At 36.0% G+C, this 23,783-nt stretch overlaps 1 long non-coding RNA gene across 1 annotated transcript in view; it reads right to left on the bottom strand.

The window, feature by feature from the left end:
• Window positions 1-23,129, bottom strand: part of LOC135307807 (uncharacterized) — a 37,515-nt gene extending 14,386 nt beyond the window's left edge. Inside the window, exon 1 of the long non-coding RNA XR_010368452.1 lies at window positions 20,077-23,129. This is a non-coding gene — a long non-coding RNA (uncharacterized LOC135307807). The remainder of the gene's footprint in view (window positions 1-20,076) is intronic.
• Between the last annotated feature and the right edge of the window lie 654 nt (window positions 23,130-23,783).

Genomic DNA, 23,783 nt, shown 5'->3' with positions numbered 1-23,783 from the left:
AATGTAGTCAAAGGTTCAAGCCAGGTGCTTTCTTCCTCAGTCATATAATTATAGAATATCTTGAGTTGGAAAGGACCCATAAGAATCATTGGGTCTCTTTCCTATTTATTACATATTATTATTATTATAAGCATGGTATAATTTCCAACAGTATGATTAAAAAAAATAGGAATTATTTGGGAAAAAAAAGTTAATTAAAAGAAAAGTGTATCTATTAAGTCTTTATTTAAGTCAGGTTTACAGTATTCTCTGAGAATCAAGTGCTTATGTCAGATAGTCCAAGGACACTCTGAGTAAATGTAAAGGACTGTAACTCAACATGAGTTTTTTTGCTTTTTCATTACCAAGTCTGGAGGATTTGGCACAATGTAGTTCTACAACAGGAACATAGATTTTAGATCTATTAACAGCGAGTAAATTATTTATAAACTTACAGGATATCAGGAGTTATTTGGCAGTTGGCAGGCATCAGTGAGCCAAGGATTAACAGAACACCAATTTTGTGTCAAATATCTTCTGAGCAATCCATTTCAGAACAAATTTTTTAATAGATACTCTTATTAAGGACAGAAAATACCCTTAAGCTGCTTTTCTCACTTAGTATTGCTCTGTCTATAGGCATAATACTATGTTTTATAGTGACTGAAAGGAGAAACTGAATACATTGTGAGTTGTTTCTGAAAACACCAGTTATGTACAGCTACTTAACAGAGGAATGGATTTGCATTGTATGCTAAAATCAGCAACAAAACTTGAGCACATTCTGGAATAGTTTTTTGGTCCTGTTACAATGGGAGAAAAAGTGGCAACAATAGAAAGACACATGTGAAGACAGCAAGAGACCATTTCTTCAGAATGATCTCATCGGGAAGCACACCCTGGGCTGCACTAAAAACAGAGTGGCCGAGGCAGAATGAGGGAGGTGATTCTGCTCAGCCCTAGCACTATCCACCACCAGAAGAATAACCATGTCCACCTCTGGACACCAATTTTTATTTTTTTCTGTGTTGTCCTCAGCACAAGAAAGACATGGACCTGTTGGAGCACGTTCACAGTAGGCCATAGAAATCACCAAAGGGCTGGAGCACCTGTTCCACAAAGAAAAGCTGAGATAAGTTTGGGTTGTTCAGTCTTGAGAAGAGAAGGTTGTGGGGAGACCTCCTTGTGGCCTTCTGGTACTTAAAGAGGGCTCACAAAAGAGGGAGAGAAACTTTGTACATGGGCAGAGTGTGACAGGACAAGGGAGAGCCACTTTTAACTGAAAGGAGGTAGGTTTAGAATATATGTAGGAATAAATTCTTTGCTCTGAGGGTGGGTAGGCACTGGAACAAGTTGTCCAGAGAATATCTGGATATTCCATCCCTGGAAACACTCAATCCACCCCTGGATGGGGACTGAGCATCTTGAGCTAGTGTTTGGCACCCCTGCTCATCATGAGGGAATGAAACTAAATGAACTTCAAGGTCCCTTCCAATGCTATCCATTCTACGACTCTCACTGGCAGTCCCATTATCATCCCAGAGGAGTGGCTTGTTTCCCAAATGGCTTGTTCAAGGCAAAATTTAGCAGATAAACAATTTTATTGTGCTAAAAGACTTTCCTGTTCTTATACTCTGCACTTTTATTCTGTAAGATGCAACTGTGAACAAAATAGTATTTTGTTGTCTTCTCTAGTTGCAGCTGCTTTTCCTCTGTAAAATAACTGAAAACACTGAAGCTTTTGCAGCTTCTGCTGGTTTCTGAAGTGTCTCAAACTTTCTAAGCTATCTGTCATTTCAGTATCTCTGATACTGCTTGAATTTTATGTTGTCACACTGGATCAAGAGCTTAGAAAAAACCAACAAACCTTAGGCATTTTCCTTTTCAGATGTGTTTCAATGGAAAAGAAAGGGTTCAGCGAAAGGCAATTTATCCCAAAATAGGAGCTTTCAAAGATTCTTCTGAAAACTTCAAAATAGGCCCTCTCCCCACCTGGGATCCCAGGAGAAGCCAGGTGAGGGGGACAGAGGATGATAAGTAGGCCATTCTATTTAGGTGAACTAACAGTTATATTAAGTTAGAAATGCTTTTTAGTGTGTTTTCAGCTGCTTAAAATACTTGCATATTTACATTTTCCTATGAAAATATTAAAAGGAGTAATCACCTGTGAATAACAAGCTCTGAGTGAGAAGTGAATCTCTTGAACTACCATTGAATTTAGAAAAGAATATTACAGAAATTAATATAATTTTCCCAGTTAAAATTACAGTTGTGAATAAACTATAATTTTTTCACAGGAAAATGTAACTTATAGCAAAATAAAGTTTGAAAATGACAAAATTGTTTTTCTTTAAAATAAATTTTAAAAAACAAACACAATTATGTTGATTTACTATAAAATTTTATTGTAATAATAAATAATATTGTCCCTACTAAAACTTTTTGAACAAGTAATAAACAGTTATTAAAAATCGTAATAAACTATTACATATCTTATTAGCAATACCTCAAAGATTAAAGCAAACAACAAAACTAACCAAAAACCCCACACAAACTCTACTGCCCTCAAAAAAACTTCAAAGAACAAATCAACAAAAATATCCTCAGAAAACTCAAACCCAACCCCAAACCTTAGAAAATGGGTGGCAAAACAGCCCTGCCAATATCTGCGTATAATGAACAAGGGATACTCAAATATGATAGGATACATTAATAGAAAGGGTAAACCCTGAGAACTTGTCATCATGGAAGATAGATAAGGTTAATTAACCCTATAGTGATGGCCAGTCCTACCAGATGATGGACACCAATTATGCGCTCTTATTCACCTCATAATATACAATTCTTCATCTAAAAAAAGAGCTAGCAAATAACTAGCCCTCAGAGACAGATAGAACCAGTTTGAGAAGTACTTACTAACATTAAATTCTCATTTAAAAATCCATTGATTTTGATAATATTTGTCATTCACACACTGACCACGCAGTTTCTGTCACCCATCCCAATACATGAAAACCTTACATTTGTGAGGAAAGTAATAAGTATTTTGATAATTTTCGGAGAAGAACTATTACACAAAAAAATGCTGTGCTAAAGGAAAAATGGTGAAAACCAGATAATCTGAGTTCACTTACATGATAAGTACAGCTAAATATTGAGGCTAATATGTTGGAAAAATAACAAGGAACTAACCCAATGACAAGCATTAAGCTAATTTGTATGTAGAAATGTAGTTGTTTTCAGAGTCTTCCAGCCCCTTTCTAAAATTCTTTTAATATATAAAAACCTGTATTATTTCTGATCATGGACAAGTCAATTTTTTTCTTACATTCCGACCTTTTTTCCCTCGACATTTCATGGTAATCAGCTAACTAGTTTTAGAACACATAATGTTTGTTTTTATAGAGTCTATGCAGACATACTACCCCTCCAGGGTATGAAACAGCTCATAAATGTTTGAAAAAGTATTCCTGCCCCATTGGTTTTCAGGCTATATCACTGCTCCACACACAAAACGACCATCCACTTCTTATGATCGTAGAGTACCTGACTGCTAAAGAGGCTGAGCACTATATGGAAACACATAACCTTAGTTTGGAAAAGTTATTTCCAAGCTCTATGTGAATAAAGAAATTTGTGTTGCTATTGGGAATTAGGATTTTTCTTTTTTCATCTCAAAGTACGCACATATAGCAGGTATATCATGAATTAATATTTTAAAAAAAAACAAAAAAACAAAAAAACCTGCCCTTGAAGCAGGCATCTGGGAATCTGATATATAAATGAAAGAATAAAATTATTTCTGCATTTTTTGTGGAAGAAAAGGTATTACATAAAATCCTACTGTCAATTTTAAGCCATAATTTTTATGTTATTTTTTTCAATTTTTTTAAAATTTAGTCTTCTGTACCCCACGATCACCATTAAGAGTGTCTTATATTATGGCAATAAGTAGGGGTAAGAAGGAAAAAGCCATCGTTCCATAGGAAGAAATGAATGTACTTAAGTAGGCATCACACAGAGTTATTTGCAATACTTTACACTCATCAGATTTGATTTATTGTCCCTTCACATACCACAGAAGACTCAGAAGCTAGACTAACACTTGTAAAACTGATGTACTGGTAAAGGAAACATATATATGTATATAAATCCTTATCCGAGTACCTACAGTAGGTTTGTTATCAGTGGCTGTGGCTTGATTTCCCGGTAGCTGTTGGATGGCATTCAATGTGTTCCTAGAAAGCATAATCCAGAATAGATTCATTTCAAAGAAATGGAGCTTTGGTCTTCTAAACTTCTCTACTCCCAGAACCAAAACATTTCAAAAACACACAGCTTTCAAACAGCCTAAGCACAGCTCTTCCATCTAAAATGGCAATATAGATGAACCTAGCTGATATAAGACACTCAAAGTGTCACTGCAGTGTCACTTTGAGTAAAAACATATGATTTCACAAAATATCCTGATTTGGAAGGGAACCACAAGGATCTTCAAAGTCCAACTCCTGGCCCAGCACAGGATAACCCAACAATCTAAGAATCACACTGTGTGCCTGAGAGCATTGTCCAAACCCTTCTGTCAGACTTGCTGCTGTGACCACTGCCTGCTCCAATCGCTAACTATCAACAAGGCAGAAACTTTTTTCCTCATATCCAGGCTAAACCGCTCCTTACACAGCTTCAGGCCATTCACTCTGGTGCTGCCATTGGTCACCAGAGAGAAGAGATGAGTGCCTGCCCCTCCTCTTCCCCTCGTGAGGATGCTGAAGACTGCACTGAGGTCTGTCCTCAGTCTCCTCCAGGCTGAACAGACCAAGTGACTTCAGCCACTTCTCACACAGCTTCCCCTCAAGGCCCTTCTCCATTCTTGTGGCCCTCCTTTGGATGCTCTTTAGTAGCTTAATGTTGTTTTTATGGTGTGGTGACCAAAACTGCACAGAAGATTTCAGATGAAAACAAAATCCATTGTAGACTGAATACCCTGTCTTTGGAGTTTAGTACTTCCTAAGAGCTTAATACTTTTAAAAATGTCACTGCTTATGTTTTTTAGCTTAACAATGAAGACAGTTGTACCAAGAAATATCATTCTGTATTTATTTCAGTGTTTCTGGATATATTTCTATTTCTGCTCTTCATAAATATCCACAAGTAATATCAAAGGAAATTTATAATATGAAACCAGGGAATATTTTATGCCTCAAGAAGCATGTGAAAATAATCCTATAACCACCTGTGCCTTATTTTCATGTGCAAAACTTCTGCTCTGTTAGACTATAACAAGCAGAACACAGATATCATGCCTGAAAGCAGTTTTCTCCCCTGTGAAAGTGCAAGGGGATGACCTAGGACTTTTTCTTTAATGTTTTGAAATTTGCATAACTAAAATATTTCTGCCTAAATACTGTTCTGAAAAAGCATTTTGAGGCGATATTGAGAAAGTTCTTCAATATTTTACCTCTGGGAATGAAATTCTGACTCCACCAAAGTCAAACTTTATACTCACAATATCAAGGTTGAAGATGAACTATTCTGTTTCAAAAGTTTGTATCAGTAGAGAAATATTATTTCCACATATATACTAAGAATCTATCTGTAACATGCTCCTGGGATACTTAAAAAAAATGAATCATGTTCTTGACCAAATGCAAATCTTGTCATAACTGAATGATACTCTTTCTATTGCAAAAGGAAAAAAACCAAAACCAACCAAGAAAAAACAAAAAAAAAAAAACAAAACAAACAAAAAAAAAAAAAAAAAACAAAAAAAAAAAAAAAAAAAAAAAAACACAAAAAACCTGAGCACATAAAACCTATATACCTTGCCTATAGAAACACACATATCTAAAAATATTCAGTCTATGAGTAATGTTCAGATATAATGTAAAAAACCCCCAACAATCAGCAATGATGTATTTCTTCAAAACAATGTGGAATGTAGAACCAGAAAATCTTTCTCCAACCCCAATTTCTCTTCTGCAATAACTTTGCAATATACCTACCACTCTGTATGCCACCAAGTGATTAAATTTTGAGGAAGCTATTGTTCCTGAAAAGGAAAAATTCACCTGAGAAATTTTCTCTCACACCTCATCTTTATGTCAGGATGCAGTTCATTTTAAGTCAGAAAAGGAATTGTCATTCAAGTAAAAGAGACAAAAAACCAAGGTAGATTTTAGTGCTAATAATTCTAACTAGAGGAGCCACAGGGCGCTGGAGCACAAGAGTAGCTAACAAGAAGTGTATGTACATGTCATAAAAGTGTTTGAGATGCAGTAGGTTTTCCAACCATGACAGTCCAACTAGGAGATTCTTACATAATACAATTTTATTGCAGAATATGAATTAGACATTCAAGTACAAACAGAGAGCAATGAACCAAATAAAAAAGGAGAAATACACTAGTGATATTTAAAAATGCTCAATAAATTATGTCTATTAAAGTACATTACCTTCTCAATAATTTTCATATTTGGAGAAATATTCCAGAAAGCAAAGAACAATGTAGCCAAAATTGTTTCAGTTCACCTGTTTGGTTTTTTAATTTTTTTTTTTTTTTTATTTTCAGAGTATACATAAGTATACTAGTAAAAAGTAAGAAAACCATAAGATTAATCTAGCTGTTCCTTATTTTATGGTGGCTTTACAAACATTCTGTCTACAAAGAGATTGTTTATATCTTAAAGTAAGAAAGAAACACCTGAATGTTTCCTTAGTGGGCTTTTTGTGTCACTAAATTCTGAAAGGCGGTGGCATTTCAAAACTCAGATGATGCCAGAAAAAAAATCTAAACTAACAAACACAACAAACTTCTTACTGAAGTACAGAGCTATATTTCTATTGTATTGTTATAGAGGTTGTTGATGAGTTTACACAATCATATCTTTCATTTTTGAGCATTACAGATTTCGACAGAACTTGTTGATGTTATGTCTGGAATAAATAGGAATTTATGTTTTAAAATATGCTTATCACAATAAGCAAACACATCCACAGTGAAATTTCCATGTTGTGAAATAATTTTGACACAATGGTAAGTCAACTCCCAGTCTGAAGGGCTCTTATTATTTTCACATCTTTCAGTGAGAATGTCAATTTTTCCATAAGGAAATCATGCAGTTATGAAATGTCAAGGTTTGAAGTTTCATCTAAATTATGATGATTTCTCATGCACCCATTCTTGAAAAGGGTTCTGTTTTTTAGATAGAAAGTTGTGTTGTGAATATCACTTGACTTTCTTTTTGCCTAAAAAAATAATTTAAAAAACCCCAGACCCAGCTCCTCAACAAATAAACAAATAAAAATACTAGCATTCCAAACAGACAAGAAAATCCTTGAGCAACCAAAAGCACTTTTAAGGATTATGTGATATAAGACAGGTCACTGTTCACAGCACATGAAACCTGGATCAAGGGTCAGCTCAAACTAGCTTTTGGTTTCTTTGGAAGGGGTTGGGATAGCAAGAGTGGCACATCAGCTGGAATGTGCTGAATATTAAAAACACCTAGAGAAACAGGATGAAGAGGAGTTGTAGCATGGTAACCACAAGGAAGATGGAGATTTTTTTATCAGAGATGGATAGAAAAGAAAATCTAAATTATGGAGCTGACCCTTTTGGTATTTGTCCCTGATGAGTTCAAAGAAATTGTATACTCTGTCTGCATCTTCTGCCTAAATAAACAAACCTGTACTAATAAATACCCAGATGTTATCATCTAACAAAAGACTATCTTAATGATTCTGAATATTATTTAAGTAGTCGTACAGAAGGGAAAGAAAATATGCTTTAGCATGCAGTCACTGAATAATTTAGGTTGGAGTGACCTCTGGAGGTTATTAGGTTCAACTTTCTTCTCACAGCAGGGAAAATTTAGATCAGGCAACTAATCATCTGTACTGTACTGTGTCACATTAAACCATTTTCCTAATATATAATTGGAATTTTACATGTTACAGATTGTGTGTCTTGCTTCTCAACTTGTCACTGAGCCCTTCTAGGATAAGTCTATATCTTTTATTAGGATATATTTGAAGACAGCAACTAGATCTCCCCTTAGTCTTCTCTTTTTAGGAATGAACAAAACCAGATCTGTCAGCCTTTTCTTGAATTTCTTTTGCTGCTCTGCCTTGAGCCCCCTCAGGCCTCATGGGTCCTCTCCAAAAATGTCCAACATTGTCTTTCTTCCTCTACGGAGCCACAAACTGGGCAGAGGGCTCCAGACGCAGTCTCATAAGCATTGGCTAGAGGAGAATAATTACTTCTAGTTATTTAGAAAATTTACTGCTGGTTAAATTTTTGCTAATACAACCCAGAATGCACCTAGAAAATATGTCTCCACAAGGACATTCTGCTGACTCAAGTTTAGCTTGTGGGCCACCTGGATGCCCAAGATCTTTTTCTGCAAAGCTGCTCTATACCCCAGTCTGTGTGGTGGTATGGATAGGTGTTGGATTTTTCCTATACATTTTTCAGGTGTAGGATTTTTCATCTCCTTTTGTTCAAGTTCTTGAAATTATTGTCTGCCCACTTCTTCGTTTGATATCACTCTGAGCAGCAACTCTGCACTCCAAAGTATTGAACACTATCCTCAGTTTGGCTTTGTAGCACAGTGAAAAATGCCTCTTGCAACCAATTTCCACATGGACTTAGTAGCTTCGATCCCAACTTTTTCAGCCCAGGGCTTCTGACAATTTTCCATCAAGCTTCTTATTTATGTATTTCATCCACATCTCCTCAATTTGCCCAGAAGTAGACTAAGGAAGAACATGTCAAAAGCCTTGAAGATATCAAAGTCAGCATTCAGAGCTCTCCTCTTGTAGTGTGCCAGTAATCCCTTCAGCAGAAGACAATCATGTTGGCCAAACACAATTGTCCTTGGGAAATTTGTTCTGTGTTTTCCCACTTGTCCTTTCTTTTTGGTGCCTAGCCAGAGCTTCATTAACTGGAAACTGCACATGACCAGGAACTAGTTCTAAATTGTTTCCTTTGACCAAAACAGTATATGCAGCTGCTTTTTACTTTACTTTCTTTTTTCATTTTTACCATAAAAAAGAAACCTCTGAACATTAATGGAGTGAAAAGCTCACTATCTTGTTAGAGCTTTGTGTTACCAATAATGACCATAATGTGAAAAAGTTCAGCTCAAACTTTTCTCTGTCCTCAACTGCTCTTAGCATTGCTATCCTAGAAATTATTCTTTTTCTATGAAAGTCATTATTTCTGAGACCAATTTAGCATTTTCTGTCTCCAGTGAAAGGAAGGTGTATCAGGCAAACCCTACCATCTTGCACTCTAAATCAAAAAGCAAGGTAGGGCATATTATTATGAACATGCATTGAGCCTGAAGGGTCCTGAAAAGTGCAACTCAGGTTTTTCTTTTTCCTTCCAATTAAATTAGTAAGTTTCCTGTCTATCTGAAAATAGTGTACATTTTATCTGACAGTGTTTTGTTTGAGAAAATCACAGGGAAATCCCAGGTTGGAATTTTTATTTCTTCTGTTTGTAATGGACTTTTGTAGCTATCCTGAAATATAATTAATTAAGCTGTCAATAAATATTGCAGCCACTAGAGAAAGACAGCCAGTCAGTACTTTCCCCAGATGAAAGGCATATTAGAAATGTTTCCACATCTGTCTGAAAAAGGTGAAAATTGACAAATAAGTATCTTAGCACTTCACTCTCCTGCATGATTATTGACAATTAAAGCTCTTCATTTTTTCTAAACCTACTTGAGGCTTTCGGTATTGTCTCAGAGGCAGACCAATAATTATGAAAAAATTAATTTAATTGTTAGATAAAATTCATTCTGAAAACCATGACTGGCCTGAAAGCTACAGTGGGAAGGGGAAAATATTTTTATGTAAGGCTTGATCAAGGGTTTTGCTGTTAGATTTGTTCTTACCTTGGAGGAAGGTCAGGAAAAGACCAGATAAGCTGAAACATAACATTAAGAATGACATTATATACTGTATAGCCTTTAGCTCAATATCATGGGTTTCTATTGAATTGATTACCTTAGCACTGATAAAAACATAACAAAACTGATTAAACAAGCAAACAAGCAAGCAGACAAAACAACAAAGTAGGATAGATAAAATAAGAAAGATCAAGATGAGAGCCTGATTCCTTTAAAAAAATACATTGTTTATTGGAGACTGTGCAACCAAAATAAATCAAGATTTGTAGATGTCTGAAAAGACAGAGCACATATAAAGTAGCAAACAAAGTCCAAGAACCATAGCAGGCAGAATTGGCGACAGTAATTAACACATAATTTTCTGTCTTGGTAGTTCAACATTTGGAATATTGAAAACAAGCTGTAGGGTGGAAAAAAAATTTTAAAAAATATATAAAAAAAGAAGGCCTGCTATTTATCATTGTTAGTTGTCCAGGCCACCCCACTTGCTCACTCCTCATCAGCGGGTCTGGGGAGAGAATGAGAAGGGCAAAAGACAGAAAAATCATGTGTTGAGATAAAGACGGTTTAACAGGGAAAGAAAAAGCCAAAAGCTGCGCACACAAGCAAAGGAAAATAAGGAACTAACTCATTTCTTCCCATGGGCAGGAAGCTGTTCAGCCATCGCAGGAAGAGCAGGGCCCCATCACATGTAATGATGACTTGGGAAAAAAACACCACCACTCCAAGTGTCTCTTGCTTCCTCCTTCTTTCACCCACTTTATATACTGAGTGTGATGCCACAGGGTAAGGAATTTGGTCATTTGGGGACACCTGTCCTGGCTCTGTGTCATCCCAAATTCCTATGCATCCTTACCCTCATCACCAGCATGGCAGTACAAAAAGCAGAAAATTATTTGGTTCTGTGTAAGACCTCAGCAATAACAAAAACTTTCATATTATCACTATGTTCAGCACAATCATAAACAAATCACAAACCCATATGAGCCACTGTGAAGAAAATTAACTCTATCCCAGCCAAAACCAGCACAATGATAGACCTAATTTCTGAAAAAGTACACAGTTCACATTACAGTGAGTGCTAGAACACATGACAAATACCTACATCTCAGAGATGCTGCCTTAACTTCTCTCCGCCCTATAATTGTCTCAAGAATCTCCTGCTGGAGTTAAAATGTCTGTAGGCAATGTAACATAAATGAAACAAAACATCTAGTGTTATTACTTCAATATTAATAAGAAAGGATGAATTTAGGCTTGTTATTTCCAACACTTATGATGGGATAATGTTGTCTAACCTGTAACATCAACAGAGCCGATATAGACCCAAACATGTAGAATCAGTGCACTTGGAAATAGAAATATTTAATTCGATTCCCTCATAAGTATCAGAAGTATCAAAATTCTTTCATTTACACTGTTTAAAAATAAGATACTGAAAGTCTTCCCCTTGCTAGGCATTCTACATACATTGATGTATAATGTATTTAGTCACTGCAAGATTAAAATGCCTTTCAAAGCATCTAATTTAGCAACAACAAAGGAAATTAGAAATAGATTTTTACATTACAAATCTAAAGAAATCAGCAAGATACTTAAAGTGAATCCTTCTAGAGGAACCTTATTGATTACCAGAAAGTCTTTGGCTATATCATTCTAAGAATCAGGTTAGTAATGCTTGAAGTGCATTTTCTGGCTCATCTAAGCACATTATAAAATTTGTTTGAGAAGGCACAACATAAAAATTAAAAACTCTTTCCTCCATGCACACAAACCCCCGCTAAAAGCCTGACTAAAAAGAGGTATTTATATGTTTCAAATGTTAAAATAAATTCACCTTTAGTTTTACTTGTACTAAAGTCTCCCCAGATTCACAGTTAAGAATGGAAGTATCTCAGCTCATGCACAGGAAATGCAACATAAGGTCTATTGTGAGGAAGGAAAAGGTAGAGCAGCCCAGTGAAACCTCACTACCATTTGAAGCTAAAACGTTTTTAGTCCCTTTTTCTGTCCTTTATTGGCTGAATTTACATTGATGAAAGGGGTAAAAGCCAAAATAATTTCTAAAGAGTTAAAAAAATAAAAAGGTGCAACTAGCTTTAGTTTGTTGTAGAATTTGGACAGAACACCATTATGGGTAACTAGTAGTCATTAGTACTCTCTGTAAATTAATGTCACAATGCATAATAAGTAAGTACTGATGAAAATAAATTATTATAAATGATCATTTGAGCTACCTTTTATATTTTTTTTCTGCAGGGTTCTTAGTTTAATATATGAGTTTTACACTTAGTTTGAGATTAGTTCATAAAAAGTATTAGCAATTGCATTTAGACCTTCTTCAGACTCAAGCTGAATGTCTTGTAAAGGAGTAAGGGAGGTCATAAGGAAATAAAAATCATTCAGCGACAGCAGAAATGCACCAAATTAATTATTATCTTGAACGCACTCACTGTAGAGCTATTTTATTTGCTCAGTAATTTCTTGCAAAATAAAGACTCATCATAAAGCTTGCATATTTTCAAAAGCATAATTAAAACAGCAACACAACTTAGAATTTGCTCCATGCTCAGTACACAGAATGCTGCACTAACTCTTACAATATATCAGCCCTGAGGTTCAATGGAAAATGGGTCACTACATGAGTATGTATCACACAAGCCAAAAAAGCTGACAGAGCATTTTGGCTCATAGATGTTCTTGTAGACCACATGACCAATGGGGGCAGAACAACAATCTTGTTTATAATCACCTAATAATGTGTTGTGGGGTTTTGGGTTTTTTTTAATATGGAGTAATGTCTAGCTGCTCTGTGACTTAGAATAAACCTGGTTTTCTTCAGAAAGACTTGATTCCTATAATCAATATTTAAACAAAACAGCCACAGGATTTATAAATTTCGAAAAAACTGACAACAGCATCTGTTGTGTTCTGTTGTATCTCATAATGTAAGGTCTAATTTGTCTGTGGTATTCTAACTCACTAGCAGAAAAAAATGAATGAGTTTACTTGGTATAAGACTTTAAAGCTCTCCCAAGTATGTGTATGTAACCCTGCTTTGAAGTTCAAAATATACAAAAATAATTTAAAACCACAACCATCCCAAATACTCTTCAGTGAAAATTTTAAATTTATCATCTCTCTCATTGAGTTATTTTTATTGTTCCATAAATGCCCCAACAAATATTCCTGTATATTAAATGAAACACATAAATAAAATCAATATATTTTTGCATTATTAATTTAAAATGCTTATCAAAAATGGAGAGTCAATTCTATAAATAACCACAGCAGAGAGTTCATACTCCTTAACTGATGAATTATATATCTACCACTGTAGAGTTTACATGAGCAATATAGAGTGGACAAAATAAGTATCCCTAACTTCAAGACTAAGATACTGAGAAAACCCAAGAGACTGACATCAATGAATACCTCTAACACATCTTTGTAATGTTGTCAGATTTTGTTGGCTTACTCGTCACACTTTGCAGATAAGAATTGATTTGATACCTTCAGAAGAAATATTATGATATAGGTGACACCTTGCATCTTTCATGCCTGAACCCTTCAATGCAGTATTTACAAAATAGATATATAATAAAGGATAAAGCTGTACATTGGAGAAGGCTGAAGTAGTTTTGCTCTCATTATCTTCTTGTGTACAATTTTTAAAGGTGTAGAAAGCAAGAAACTAGAACTTTTAGCTTATAATACCTCTCCCTCCATTTTCAATGGGAGTTTATAGGCTGAATACTATGGAGAATGAGCATAAGAAGCACATTAAGGGCTCCATAATTTAGAGTGGCTTGAAGAACTCTCTTCCATATGCTTTACTTTTCTGTCTTCAGAAAGTACTAAGTGGTCACTGGAATGCAGTCTAATAAGACCCCTAATTACTACGAGTTGTATGGACAACTTAATTTCCTATGTCTCTTCTCTAATTTATTGGAAAAGGAAGGACATTAATTACTGTCTTATCCAAAACACTAAAAATTAACAATGATTATAAACTTAACACTAAGACATTGTAGCTGAAAGCAGCACAAACTTAAATAATGCAAATTTGCACACTAAATTAGGCAAAGAAGAAAATGAGCAAAGAAAAGCAAAACTAAAACATTAATATCTGTGTCATTCTGGCATGAAGATGGAAAGAATCTGAGTCAGAATAATGTTTTATTTTGCCCTGAGGAAAACTAAGGTCAACATACCAATGCTCAGTTTCTAAACTTCATACTACACCCGCGGCAGAAAAAAAGCGCTTTAAAACCACCATAATTGATTCTGACTACCAACATTGAAAAGCAATTGTGTTAATTAAAGACTGTGCAAAATGTTTATTTCTTTTGGTATTTATGGTAATAAAGCATATCTTTCCCAAACTGGCATTGCTAATCTGCAATTTATCTTCTTTTTATAGCTCTTTCAGAAACTCCTCTTTTAATAATGAAAGGAGCTTTTATTTTAAATGGCAGAAGTGCAATGGGATTTTAGACAGTTATATGACAAGGTTCATTAACAGTGACATGCAAATGTTTACACACTGCTCATTCAAAAATAAAACGCTAACTGCATGCTGCAAGAAATTAAAGAAAACACAGTCTAACACAACTGCTAAAGGCTTCCAGACCACAGGCTTTCCAGCTATCCCAGCTATTTCTGAACTATCAGACCTTACGCAAGGTCACAATGTTCAACTCATTTCACAGTCTCTTCAATGGTAGATGTCCTTCCTCTTCCAATAAATTGTTTTCAAACTTTTCTCATGGTAAGTAATATGTATCTCTACGTCTGAAGTTGAAATGGAAATTATATTTTAGAATAATCGTGAGCAAATGAGTGAAGCCACCACACTCAGTTTTGACACACAGAGAATTTACTTAGGAATTGTTCAAATCTTTATGGCCTATAATGTTAAATGGATATTTATGATGTCTTTAAATGTCAGAAGTATTCAGTCTAGTCAGATGCTAATGTCTGAAGCTGCTATCAGATTTAAGAATCTACAGTGAAAAACAAGTAAAAGATCTCTGCCTCAGTTTCAGTTCCTTTTCAGGTTTATCATTCTTCCAATTATTTTTTGCTCCCACAGATTTCATTGTGGGGAAAAACAGGAAAAGTAATAATCAAACTAATTAAAATGCTGGGAGCACAATGAGCAACAGTAGCATAAAAGAATAAAAACTTTCCCTTATGAAAAGTTTCATACTGTCAGAGGCATTCTTAAAAGACTTCAAGACTGAATTCAGGAAAACAGATCTACAAAAGAGAACTACAAAGCTATTGTCATTTGGTTCAGAATGACTGAAATCACAAAGAACTTTTCCTTTGGTCAGCTCAGAGGGAGAGAAAAAGGAAAGAAAGCAAAAACAATATTCAGAGTAGGAATAGGGAAGAAGCACAGCCATGCATGAAGCTCTTGTGGAATCACCAGTGAAATACTCCATACAGTTCTGAGCACACAGGGAGCTCAAGCTGGGACAGGAGTAGGGAGGCACTTCAAGCAACCTAATTTACAAAAGGTTTCATCTCTAGCTAGATGGATAGAACCTGCAGATGAAATCATAATCTTTGCTGAGATTTTCTCTTTTCATTCAGAAACATTTACAGTATTGCAATACAAAAATAAAATGTTAACAGTTTGAAATAACAAACCATTGGATAGCTAATTTTTTAATAATAAAATATTTTCTTCATGATACTTGTTATATTTTAAGTAAAATCTCATATGCATATTCCTGTTCCATTATGGGGACTTAATTACACAGAAAACATGACTGTAATGAATGCTGTAGCAGAACATTCTCTTCAACCCCTGTTTTGCAGTTGCACGTCAAGATATTAAGAATATTGAATAGATTGAAACCTTCACATGATGGTAGATGCTTGACCATTAAATGCATTTTAAAGGTTCTCTCCAACAAATACTTTAAGAAAAAATAATACTATTGAGCAGCATAGCCTTTTCTTGAGATGATTTCAATAAACAAGCAAGCCCTTAAAATGAATAAATCAATATTATAAATGGAATTAAAGAAACTACACTTTGCACATTAAAAAAAAAAAAGTGAAAACATAAGTGCTTTTGAAAAGATAAGAAAGTTTTCTGTAAACAGCCACAGCTGACCCTATACTTTTTAGAAATATTGGAGAACCACTTCTGAGGCATGAGACAGCTTTACAGTGAAAAGGAAGGCAGGAATGTTATTCTACAGTGCAATAACATATTTTATAACGAAGTCCAGAATGATCTCCTTTCATTGAGGGAAAAAAGTCGTATTCAAAAATGTAGAAAATATGGACTCTTTGGACACAGAAACTAAAAATTAGCAGGATTACGGGAACAGGCATTTCTTTATGTTGAAGAAAACAGCAACAAGAATATCCAATGGATCACCAAACACTGAATATTTTTTTTATATAACATATAATGCCATATATTTTTGAAGAGAATTATAGGAATTAATTTGAAAAAAGTTTTAATTAGCTAATAAAACTGAAAATGGTCAAGATATTTCAACAGAAGCAATCTGCCAAGGACTCAACCAAATAGAAAACCAATTGAATAGACAAAATATAAATAAATCAAGTTTCAACATGTAAGACTAAGGGACACTTCAGGTGTTTTCTATTAATAACTAGGAGCTAATGGCACTGTTGTTTTACTTTTAAAAATGTATTCTCTTTTATCTAAAATTTAGTTAGAATTCACTATATTTTGCAGAACTTTTACTGGGGGTTACAACCTCAATACTCCAGTGGTTCCTGAGGTCTATTACACCCATTTGCTCTCATTCCAGCAGTATTCCTTTGCACAAAACAAGACTCTCAAACATGTTCCTCCCCAATCTACCATTCTTTTTTTTTTTTTTCCAGAACATGTATATCCTCTCCAGATATTTATGTTGGTACATTCTTTAAGGCATGAAAGTAATTATGGCTGACCTCTATTAGATTCAATTATTAGCTGGAAAATCATGCACAAAATTAGTTATGATCCAGTAAAGAAACATATCTGTATCTCTTTGTTTGGTTGCTCACAAATTATTCAGTTCTTCCTTCCCAATGACAAGTATGGTCAATCAGACAGGATTTGTGAAAAGAGATAAAGGGAATATGACCACATCAAGCAGAAAAACTCACATATCATTAGCTAATAGAATCATCCCCCAACAACGCTGACCTTCACTCTCCTGCTGTGCATGACTGGAGAAGCACACACACAGGGCCCCTTCTCGCTACCAAGTTCTTACCCACTTCAAAATTTATTGCCCATATTCTGACAGCCCAGCTGCAGAAAACCTTCTATAATTGGCTCTTCCTTGAAGGTTGCATAATTTTGGGAATTTTGCTACCATGCTGAAGGTCAAAAAAAAAGCTCTGTACGAGAACTTTTAACCCAGATGGCCATTAAGGATGGCTCACATATAGAGATGATCGTGTCATCCACAATCAGCCATTTATGATCTACCATGTGTTATGATTTTTCTGTTGGCTACTCCTCTGGCTGTTTGTACTGTCTCAAACATTATATCAGATTTTTTTCTTGTTGTTTCTTTTCCCCCTTCTAAGCATAAAAAAAGTCAGTGGCATCTAGTAACTTATGCTGCATCTCACTGGGATTTTTCTTTTGATTGTACATTGTTCACTTAATTTTACTCACATCTTAATCCATTGTAAGAATCTAGAAGATTTTATTTTATGGCAAGAACAGACCCCAAACTCAACATCAGACCCCGAAATCCACTCCTGTAACACAAACTGAACAAAAAACAACACCTATTTTAGAAATGATTGAGGGTTTTGTACTGAGTTTCTTTCTTGTTCACTTGAGAGTTGAGTTCCTGGAAGTTGTTTCTTTTTATTGAGGTCCATTTTTTTCTAGGGATGGGAAACCTTTCATTATCTTTTCATTGAAGCCTATTTTTTCTATTCAAAATATGAGGAAACATCTGTTTCCAAAAGTGGAAGTTTTCTATTACGCAAGGAAAGACATGGATCTATGCATTTAGCTTCCTCTGTATAGAGGAGATTTGCAAAATGCGTCCCTCCAAAATATTGGGTAGCCCTGAGACTGGTATACAGGCAAACAGTGGCAGATCATACTTACCTACAGAGAACCACTGCATCAATAGGACTAACATATTCATTATTTATTTTCATTACTATCACATCTATTTGGATAGTGCTTTGAGAAGTTTCATTTCTCAGACTTGCAGCTCCCCCAGCGGCTCCTAATTCATGCTTTCTAGATCCTTCACCACCTTTGTTGCCCTTCTCTGTACTCATTCCAACACCTCAATGTTCTTTTTGAAGTGAGGGGTCCTGAATTTATCACAGTACTTGGGGTGTGACATCACTGGTGCAGAGTACTGAGGCACCATCGCTGCCCTGCTCCTGCTGGCCACACTATTCCAGACACAGACCATGATGCCTTTGGCCTTGCTGGCCAGCTGGGCACACTGCTGGATCATGTTTAGTAGGCTGTCAACCAACACCTTCAGGTCCCTTTTCACTGAGCAGTTTTCCAGTAATTCCTGTCCCAGCCTGTAGTGCTGCAGGGGGTGGTTGTGACCCAAGTGCAGGATAGAAACCTTCACCTTATTGAACCTCATGTGGTTGTCCTCAGCCCATCCATCCAGTCTGTCAAGATCTCAAGTATAACTTGCTAAAGGCTAATATTCCCTGCCTCCAAAAAGTGCTAACTATATGAAAAAGACCAAAGAAATATGCTAGAACATCTGCTTTAAGTGGGGAATTATCATCATGATTATAGATTGTCATATAGAGAGAAATTCAGGAACAGAGATTTATTCAGGAAGATCTTTCTCTCTTCCTTTTTATTCTTTCCTCCCCCAGAAGTTAAGCTTTTCCCCACAATGAAAAATAACAGAGACCAAAACTAAGAAAACAGAACTCACCCAGAAACTATATCTATATTGCCCATTAATTTAATTCAAACTTCAAAATTTTGTAGCCTACAATAAAGTGGTACAGTTTAAACAAAATTAGACTGGTGTCTAAACACTGAATCATTTATGAGCACATTACATAAATATATTTACATTTTGTGCTACATTTTTTGCATTTGGCCTAAAATGCATCTCTGGAGTTTGAAACTTTATTATCTTTTTGGAAATCAAGGCCTTTGGATAATTACAGTTACTTTTATATAAAACAAAAAAACTCTGCAATCTTTCTAACCTATATCTAGATGTAATTGCAATTTTTGCACTTGCATTTTATTGCTTTGCTTTGAAATAAATAGTAAAAAAAAAGGCAAAAAATAACATTTCACATTTAATCTTTATGCCTATTTTTTCTTCATGCAAACTTTTCATTAAGTACCTTCAGATAGATTTAGTTCTGTAAATTAAAATAAATATTTTTTGTTTCAGAATTATCTAAATACATGGAGAGGAATAATAATGAAATATTATATTCTCTATCCACTTGTCACTTGTGGCTGAGATCACATAGATTCAGGTTTTTGGAAAATTGTGCCTGGTTTGCCCAATACTGCAGATCTTCAAAGTTTACATTATTTATTTATTTATTTATTTATTTATTTATTCATAAAGGAACATCTTAATCACAAGGAAGTAAATGTAGTTGTATGCAGAGCACTGTCTTCCTGAGTTTCCAGACGAGCCAGCAAACACACAAATACTGGTGCACTAGGATTTTTTTTTTTTTTTTTTGCAACTTGCCATAAATATCAGTTATTAAGTTTCAAATGCTACATTAGAAAAAAAGTAGATGAAAACATCTCATTGTAGTCCATGATATCAACTGATATCAACTGGTTGTATGCTGACAAAGAAATTGACAGTTGATATGTAACATCATCAGGGACAATTTCACGGCCATATTAATGAAAATAAGGAAGTGGATATGAAAGCTACATAGACAAAACACAGTCAAAGTTCAGATACACAGAGGGAAAAATCATAAACAGTAATTGTCCTAAGAGCCTGTAGTGGACCTCTAAGCTGGTGAGACCTCTCAGAAATTCTTGTGTCCAGATCATCTTATATAGAGCATTCCCTATAAGGAACAAGTTTTGAAAACACAGATTTATTAGACTATAAATCAAGATAGCAAATTTTAACAGAAAAAAAAAAAAAAGTGACTTGGGCAATCACAATGTGGATAAAAGGGTTTATACCCAACTCACCCATTGCCTCATATGTCTTTGCAAGAGTATCTTGCTTCCAGGCTTGGTTTGAGTCACTCAGTAACCTTCTGTGCTGCTGCAAACTCTGCACAGCTTAGAAAGTGGGTTTTTAGAAGCCCTTCCTTCTTCATCAAAATTGACATCTCCCTTCTCCTCTCAGCAGTCTAGCAATCACGCTGTTCAAACTGCCTTTCCTCTAGCTCTTCCCAGCATTCCTTGCAGTTTGTTTTCTCTTCTGTATTTGACCAGGATCAGTAGTCACAGATGGCAAGGATCAATCTTACTTTCAAGTGGCTCTGCCTGACACAGTATTTAAGGAATGAACATAATCTAAATATGTATAAGAAGGAAAAAGACACATAATACCTCTCCTGATGGCCTACTAAGTTGTACTATTTATATCAAAATGACATCAGAAATAGAAAACAAGATAACAAATAATGATCAGATTCTTCCATTCACCAATATCCATATTTTCCACAAACACCAGAGGAATTTCATTAACACTGGAGGATGGCATGCTTTTTCATGTGTACTTCCACCCACTACTGATCTGACAATCTCTTGAAATCAGTCTGAACTCCTCCATACAACATTTCAAAGAGTCTTGTCAGGTCAGAAGTCATGGGTGATACACTTAAAATCACTTTCCATCCCCCAAAAGATCTTTATGAACCCTTACATACCCCACTGACATCAAAGATAATTTTGGAATTTCCCTCAGGTGTCTCATGTGGCTTCCTTGCCTCAAAGGCAAGGCTTTGTGTGATGCGAATGAATCCACACTCAGTGCCTTGGGAGTGCCATGCAAAGCCAGATGGGCAATTTTCTTCCAAAATCTGTCTGATTCATTCTGTCACATTCCTAGTAGCCTAAACAAATTTACATCCTATCAAAGACCATAACAAACAGCTGAAAATTAATATTTTAATGTATAATAGAAATAGAATGAAACTCCTATAAAAACAGTCACCATTACAATTGTAAAATGTGCAGATTCTGAAATCCTGTATCTAGAGAATATGAAGACTCAGGACAGCCAAATGAGTCACTGTTTTTGCAGATGTTGTCTCCTATATCTTTTCCTGATAACATTCCCAAGCACATGAACTTCAGATCTGATAGGGACTTAGGAGAAAATGAGGGGTGGATCACATTACAAAGTCTGCTACACAACAACTGCAGTGAAAAACCGACTCCTTGACTTCCTCACTAATGGGCACTTACAACACTTTGGAAAGACATAAGAGTTAACATTTCCCCACATACAGACAATTGTTTTCTAATGTATTTCCTCTGTCTGCTTGATCAGCTCTGAGCAGAGGCAGCTGCACGGGGACACCCGACACCTTTTGCAGAGCTGGAGGCAGAGAGGAACATGGCACAAACACATTTGCTATGGCAAGTGCCTTCCAATCCTCATTTTGACCTAGATTTAGCAGAGTACTGTGCCTTAACTTGGATCCAGTAAGATGTCCTATCACATTTAAAACAGGGCAAATTTCATAGCTAAAATAATGATATCTTAGATGGTTCACTGTAGTGGGCACCAGTGAACATCATTCATTCCTTGCTGTATTTTGGTTACTGTCAAAGCTACTCACTAACAATCCCAGTAGACTTTTCATCCCAAGAATGACTTTTCCTACTTATCACAGGCACATTTGGCTTCCTGCAGCTCTTAACCATTCTAAAACTAAATCACTAGACAATTAATTGATTTATCATTGTTGTCTAGGAAGAAACTAAATTGCTGGAAAGTGAAGATGTCAATAACATTATCTTGGGTCAGACAGTGGCTTAGCATGGGATGCAAGTGGGCACATAAATTAATTTATGTGTTTTCAGGTAAAACGCTTAAGTATCTCATGGTGAAACTATAAAATTAACTAGTAAATTTCTGCAAGGATAGGATGCCACTGGAAATTGTGAAGTTTTGATTTAATTTAATTTATACTTGCTCTTACTTTATTTTCCTCCTAAGCTGGTTCTGATATTTCTTTTGGGAGAAAAATCCCTCAGAGAAAATTAGATAATAAGTTTGTTTTTCATTATTCTGCCTAAAAAATGTTTTCATTTGTTGGCCACTCCTTTCTCCTTTAGCAAACTCTACCAGAGGTCTGGCTACAGCACAACCTGTCTGGTGCCCTGCTGGACACAAATGCGCTGCCTTATTGCCTGCTGCTCCCCCTTTCAGCCATGAAACCTCAAACTCTTGGTTAACTCCATAGATGCCCTCTCCTCCTTGAGTCTTTTCTCCATTTCTTCCTTCATCTTAAATGCTGTAGTTTATCCCTAAGCCTTTGTACTGGGTACAGGTGCCCAAGCACTGGCTTGGCTGGGGAGGGCTGCCAAGGGCGGCCTCCCACGAGGAACACAATCTGTTCCAATCCACCCACGTCCAGGACACAGCTGAACACCTCAGCCATAGGTGTGGTGCCTCTGAGAATATGTGTTTAAGAAAGAGTAAATAATGCTGCAAGCAGTTAAGAGACAGAAGTGAGAAAAATGTGTGAGAAACAGTCCTGCAAATACCAAGGTGAGAGAAGAGGGAGGGAGGGAGAGAGATGCTCCAGGCACAGAGATTTCTCTGCAACCCCCAGAGAGGACCATGATGAAGCAGATATTCTCACTGGGGAGGGTACCACACTGGAGCGGAGGTACATGCCCTGAAGGAAAATGCAGCCAGTGGAAAGACCCCTGTTGAAGCAGGCGAACAGCATGAGGAGGAAAGAGCAGAAGAGAGGAGCTGCTATGGATTAACTATAACCCCCATTTCCTATCACCCTGCACTACTGTGGGGGAGGCAGTTTGGAGTAAGGAGTGAAGGAGTGAAGTTGATGCTGGCAGGAAGGAGGGATGAAAGGAAGGTGTTTTTGTTTTTGTCTTCATTTCTCATTATCCTATTCTATTCTTAATTGGAAATAAATTAATCTTTCCCAAGTAACATTAATCAACAAGCACTTTTCCTGTTATTTATGTCACCCCTTGAGCTTTTCCACCCCATTTTCTACTTGTTGAGTAGGTAGAGAGGAAGAGTGAAGCTAGGTGGGCATCTGGCAGCCAGCCATGGTCAACCCACCCCATCCTGCCCCCTCCCCCACCCAAAAAAAAAGGAAAAACAAACAAAATAGGACCACCACCCTGTTTTTCACTCTGCTCAAGTACTGCATATTCATTCAGCCCAGAGTACATCTTGTGTACAAGCAAAGATCCAAATTGCTGGAACACAGGCTCGTTTAATATTGTAGAACTCTGATTGTTAGCATGTTAAAATGCTCATAATTCATACTTGTTCCTTCAATGTGATATACCCACAATCCTCTCTGACTTTATCTTCATTTCTTACTAGTGGATTTCTTGGGGACTCAGACAAGCACTAAAGCTGTTTATAATGGGAGCATTTGCAGGAGGGATAAAAAAGTAAAGGTGGCAGAGAGGAAAGAGCTAGGGAAGATCCTTATCAAGTTCATTGCTCTTTAACATAGAGACCTCCTGTGCCACTACACTCTTAAATTTCATCCACGCAGAGATCAGTGCAAAGATGAAAAAATTTTCTGCATATCACAGTTAAAATTGTACCGTGTGGTTTGCTGCCTGCTCTGCAAGTAAACCACTCCTAACACATCCTTAAGCCTTCACACCTTGTTACTCACCTGTTTGCCTGCAGACTTCCTGGCTGTAGAGCAACATATGTCTTAAAATAG

The sequence above is a fragment of the Passer domesticus genome, chromosome 1, assembly GCF_036417665.1.
Source record: "Passer domesticus isolate bPasDom1 chromosome 1, bPasDom1.hap1, whole genome shotgun sequence".
NCBI lineage: Eukaryota > Metazoa > Chordata > Aves > Passeriformes > Passeridae > Passer > Passer domesticus.
This window is presented reverse-complemented; position numbering and strand designations above follow the sequence as displayed.